Source organism: Ptychodera flava, chromosome 4 (genome assembly GCF_041260155.1).
Source record: "Ptychodera flava strain L36383 chromosome 4, AS_Pfla_20210202, whole genome shotgun sequence".
NCBI classification, from domain to species: Eukaryota; Metazoa; Hemichordata; class Enteropneusta; family Ptychoderidae; genus Ptychodera; species Ptychodera flava.
The window spans coordinates 10,781,402-10,787,538 of NC_091931.1; the positions used below are offsets into that span (position 1 = coordinate 10,781,402).

A 6,137-nucleotide genomic window follows, 5' to 3' on the forward strand; every position below is an offset into this window, starting at 1 on the left:
AACATGTGGCATGGCGTGAAATCTTTGTTTATTCAAATGATATGTTAAATCATGAACTTTAATGAAAATGTATATGAAATTTCTTCTAACAGGATGGAAGACTCCAGGCAATGATGGATAAAAATGGCTAAGTATATTGCTAAGAAAAATGTACTGTATGTATTGTTCCTATTTTTATTTGGTAAAGTTTTGCATGTTCCATGGTTGATTGAATTTGTATATTTTAAGATTTGAAAGAGTGCTTTGAATTTTTGCCAAGAAATAGTGTTCAGGTCTTTCATGCTCACTGGCCTTGAAATGAATGAACACTAATTCTGGCTGTTAATTCCTCAGGTTCCACAGTAAGTTAATTTTGCACTTGTGTGATTTTATTGCATGTTCTGATTTTTTAAAACAAAATAGTGTTCAGGACTTTCATGCTCACTGGCCTTGAAATGAATGAACACTAATTCTGGCTGTTAATTCCTCAGGTTCCACAGTAAGTTAATTTTGCACTTGTGTGATTTTATTGCATGCTTTTATTTTTGCCGTGAAATGGTGTTCATGACTTTCATGCTCACTGGCCTTGAAATGAATGAACACTAATTCTGGCTGTTAATTCCTCAGGTTCCACAGTAAGTTAATTTTGCACTTGTGTGATTTTATTGCATGCTTGTAATTTTTACCAAGAAATGGTGTTCAGGACTTTCATGCTCACTGGCCTTGAAATGAATGAACACTAATTCTGGCTGTTAATTCCTCAGGTTCCACAGTAAGTTAATTTTGCACTTGTGTGATTTTATTGCATGTTCTTTATTTTTGCCGTGAAATGGTGTTCATGACTTTCATGCTCACTGGCCTTGAAATGAATGAACTCTAATTCTGGCTGTTAATTCCTCAGGTTCCACAGTAAGTTAATTTTGCACTTGTGTGATTCTATTGCATGCTCTTAATTTTTGCCAAGAAATGGTGTTCAGGACTTTCATGCTCACTGGCCTTGAAATGAATGAACTCTAATTCTTGCTGTTGATATATTTGCCCTTCAAAACGAATACTGTTATTAACATTTTGTATTTCTCAGATTATTTACAGGTATCGCCATTGATGGAGAAAGCCGAACTTGGAGTAGACACCACAGACATAGAAGATAATATATTAATTTTGTTATTTCTCAGTTTCTTTACAGGTATTACTCTGAATGCTGGATGAAGAAGTTGCAGTGTGTAGTATAGAGATAGAAAGAGGCTGTTATTAACTTTATTAGGTCTTGGTTTTTTCACAGGTATCATGATGGTGGAGTAGGAAGAAATTGCAGTGCTCTTTGTACAGGAAGAAGGTGAATAATGTTTTCTACAGAAATGTGTATCTTTTCATCTCAAGTTTTAAGGTAACTTTTTGTCCTATTTGAAGCTATTCCCATGATACCTCCATATGTATGTTTGTATATATCGCCTTCATTTAAAAGTCTTTAATATATCAGCCGTACATATCAGCTTAAATTTTGATTTTTATCAATGTGCATATGTCAAATCTCAGGTGCAGCCAACGAACAATGCACTTTTAAAAAGGTCCTTACTGTGATAAGATATATTGTGCATGACAAATAATGTGAACTGACTAATTTTAAGTCTAGAGGGTAATTAATTAGCTGTTCATAATTTGCCCTCCCACAGAAAATTTTTCGACTTACCCTCCCACACTCAAACTTCATTTTCACCCACTCCCCACTTATTTTTGCCTGTTTCCCCTCCCCACTGTGAATTTTTGAAGCTCCCTCGCCCTTTAGCGAAAAAAACTTGCCAATTTCCCCTGCCCTGGAAACAATTCCCCTCAAAAAGTTTTTCGCCAAGCCCTGTCCCCAGGACAATCAACCGATATCCGCCCTGCCCTACAAAAAAAACCTAAAATTTGCTCCCCTACCACCTAAAAACATGTCCCCTGCCCTAGCAAAATTAAAATTTCCGCTGCCCTCAAAAATTGCTCCTTGAATAGCTTTTTCGATGAATAGCTCCGTTGGCTGCACCTGGAATCTCAGTTTAACTGTTTATGGAAATTACGTTTTCATATGAACTCTGTCTTTCTTTGTGATATATGAAAGGTGGCAAATTAAATTTATTTACAGATATTTTACCTTAAAATATTGAAATGAACCCCTTTCATAGTAACCTTGTTTTTGTTTTAGTTATAGGATTGAAGACAGGAAACAATGATGAAAGACGGCTAAGTATAGTATTTAGAAAGATTGTATGGTGGGTATAGTTTCTATTGTTCCTTTGGTTAGGTGAAGCACCTCCATGCTTCAGTAATTTTCCCAATGAATGGCTTTTTATTGCTTTTTTCAGTAATTTTGCCATGAAGTAGTGTACAGGACCTTCTTGCTCACTGGCCTTGAAGGAAATGAACACTAATTCTGGCGATTAAAGTGGATGCTGTATGATTTTTGTATTTCTATGTTTCAGTTACTGGTACCATGGTAGATGGAGAAAAACTAAATTCGACTAGCTGCATAAATGATGAAGATGTTTCTATTAACATTTATATTTCTAAGTTTCTTTCAGGTACATGTAGTAGGCCAAGGTGCTGTTTATAGAAAATGTAATTTTGCAGCATGTGCATGAAAGAGATACCTATTAATATTTCTGTTTTTGGATTTATTAACAGGCATTACTGTGTATGGAGTAGAAGAAATTGGATTGTGTTTGTAAGGAAAAAAAGATAAGAAGTGAGTGTTCATAATTTTTTCTTTGTTTGATATTTTTGTACTTCTGTACCCATAATCCGAGATTTTGTCACTTTGAAGGAGTGTTTTCATACCGTGTCTGTTTTGTTTTTTAACAGGCAATGGAAACTGGAGGCAAAGATTGAACAAATGTCTTTTGCATGTGATTGATTGTAAGAGAGTGAAATCATCAATGGTTAACTGAGGATTCATAAACTGGAATTGGCTGCAACTGGATCAGAAGAGATGGACAAAGATGATTGAGCTTATCAAGATTTTTTGTTATCCCAGATGTCATCGTTGGACTTAACCCACGATATCCAAGTCATTCATTTCAAGGTATGTACATTCTAAACAGGATTCTGTTATAAGTCTCAAAAATATAGTCACATGAAGACAAACTCTAATCTGTTACTCTTCCACCGGCTGAAAATAACCTGGAGTCAATTCGAATTTCACATCCCACAGCTGAATCACACTAACCTCACATGGGCCTACATAGTCATTGCAAAAACCTATCTTGATTCAAGTATGATTTGGCATAAATGCACATCCGAGTGCAAATATTACATTTTCAATACAGACTGTAACTTGCAAGTCAACTTTAACTAAGCAAAGCTCCTCAGCAAAGTCAAGTTCATAATGCTTGCAAAGTCGTTAGTTCATATACTGTCATGTCAACATGTAAGTGTGCATGGTTCAATGCACATCAATTAAAGCAGATGTCAATGTCAATTTTGTTTCACAGATTGTTTGAGGTATTGTTGCATGTACAATGCAGAGGCCCTCCTTGAAGATGCAGAACAGAGAACTGCTATGAACAGAAGTTGAAATTATACTGTCTCTGAATTGAATTATTGACCCGGTTTTACAATAACAGTAATTATATGTACACTATTAAATTTAATTGTAATAAAGACTGTAATTTGTATTTTGTATCATTCATTAAATCTTGTAATGTAACACTCCACTTTGAGTAGTAATAATTTATCAGATAACAAATATTAGCAGAATCAGTCTGCAATTGCCTTGTCTTATTTCTACCACACAGTTTTGTATATTGTAAAGTAAAGTAAGCCTTTATTGAAATCGTATCCCAGTTTGGCTCTTGATTAGGAAGATGTTGGTGATTCGTCATATACTTCTTGCAAAATTATTTTTGTTATCAAATGGAATGGACAAACTTGCATGTCAGGTAAATCTTTTGTGCATTATATTCAGAGCATGCAAAACATATAAAACCTTATAGCTAATGGAAAAAGAAAACAGGATATTTATATTGACGAAGGGTAAATATCTTCAGGTATACTAGTATAGCCCATTAAGTGGTCTGAACAGTCCTCCCTTTGAGATTGAAAAACTTGTGTCCCAAATTTTTATTTTTTCAAACACCAGTGTACTATATGCTGTACTATAATTACTGACTCGACCAAAATAGTTAATTCTGTTGCTTTCCTTGGTACTTCAGCTGTGTATCTTTATTGAATTTAAAGACCAATACTGTGAACTTTACCAGAAAGTAAATTCCTTAAAGAAAGTTTGTCCATGCTGTTCTACTTCGTTAGCAGTGTGCCCTCTAGGCCAATATGAAGCACCAAGACACAAACAAATTGCGTGTGATGTAACCTCGCTTGGGCATTGGATTCCATCCTGACCCCCATTCCTCGGGAATTCTGTTATTTCCCACACTTTCGGCCTGGCAGGATGGATCCAATTTTCGGCAGGTGCCTGACCATAGCTCCAGGTCATCAACTGCCCCCCCCCCCCACCTTTACACTCCGCTTGCTTGACCGAAGGGGCCCTCACCAAGTTTTGAAGTGTTCAAATTGTGTAGTGTTAGTTTATGTACTTTATTTACTTTGTTTTATAGCATTTTTGAGTTGTAGCATATTTTTTTTGAGTTTGAATTTTCCTGTATGTACATGAAGTTTTCCACAGGTTCCTTTCATTTGTAATGAATACTGTTAGTTATAACAATGCAGTGATGGCATGTCTCACAAAGAATTTTCCACAATTCCCCATATTGATGTAAAGTTTCCGGAAAAATATGTTTGTTAGAGCGCACACTGTTTGTTGGTAATGGTGACACCTCGTTTTTTTTAACTTATGGTCAAGGAAAGGGAAGCAATATATGTTGTGGTGAGCTAACTATATTTTATATTTTTGACCTTCATGTTTTAGTCAAGGCGAGCAAATTTTTTTTTTTTACTTCTTCATGCCCTTCTGTTTTTAAGAGTCATTTTTCCATTTTAGCCATCCTTTGCTCATATCACAAGTTGTAGCTGTTTTCGTATTTCTTCGTTTTCATTAATTGTTATTTTCAAGGTTAGTACACCACCCAGCTTTGTGCAAAATTACATTAAGAGAAATACAACTTTCTTTGTTCCTGGTATCCATCTCTATCAAAGATGCAACTTTTTAAAACTGTCAATGTTCAATGATGGCATGTCAATGGTATGTCAATTTAGAACTTTGCTGGTAATTAATTGAATTAATTTATTTCAACAATTTACTTGCTTTTTATTCACGAGGTTGCAATAAAACAAATGCTTAAGAAACATCCTTCCAATTGGATGTGATTTTTTGTGTTGGATTTTTACAGTTTTGGTTTTAAGTTTATTGTACGTTTCACTTTATTTGCCATGTGACTTTCATTTATCATTATGTTTTGTATTTTGCCTTTATTCCATTTAATTTATTTTGAGTTTCATTTATTGCGATATTTTATTTTACACTTTTTCTCCCAGAAATCAGTACATTTTGACTGAGAGAGCTCACTGGTGCAAATATGAATAAATAAAGAGACCCACTGTAATTTGTATGATATTGTTTACCATTGTAACGTATGTGTAATGTATGTGTACACAGATTTTTGCGTTCGATGGTGAGAATCTCAACCAAATGAATATGTGATTTCCTTATTATTATCACTTTTAATAAAATTTTGCCAAAGCGTTTTTGCCAATGTTCATGTATATATTGTAGTTTCTTTATTCCTGTGATATCAAGTTGTTGAAATACCTGTAAACTTCAACATCGGTACATACATTACGATTTCACATACTTTCACAGGAGTAATGAAATTCATTTTCTTTCTTCTAATATTATATATTTCCGTGTTCCATTTTGACTTTGTCTCGTTGTGTTTATTTGTAAGTATGTACTCGTTTATTCTAGTGTACTTGAAACATTTCAGTGTTTACCTGATACAATACCAGTTATTTTAATACACTGTAAGTCATCTCTTGTATTTTACCTGTTAGAATACATGTTACTTTTGTACTCTGTTAGTCAACTCTTTATATTATCTGATACAATACCAGTTATTAGCTCACGTGTGTAAACACGTGGGCTATTGTCATAGCGATGTCTGTCTGTCTGTCCGTGTGTGTGTGGTGTGTGTGTGTGTGTGTGTGTGTCTGTCTGTCTGTCTGTCTGT

The 6,137-nt window shown here is 34.6% G+C and overlaps 1 long non-coding RNA gene across 1 annotated transcript; it reads left to right on the forward strand.

Annotated features, from left to right (window-relative positions):
• Positions 1 to 424: 424 nt before the first annotated feature.
• Positions 425 to 5,677, forward strand: LOC139130882 (uncharacterized). The gene is made up of 4 exons (XR_011552004.1): positions 425 to 1,366; positions 2,162 to 2,701; positions 2,818 to 3,037; positions 3,447 to 5,677. It is a non-coding gene; the product is annotated as an uncharacterized lncRNA (long non-coding RNA).
• Positions 5,678 to 6,137: the final 460 nt, after the last annotated feature.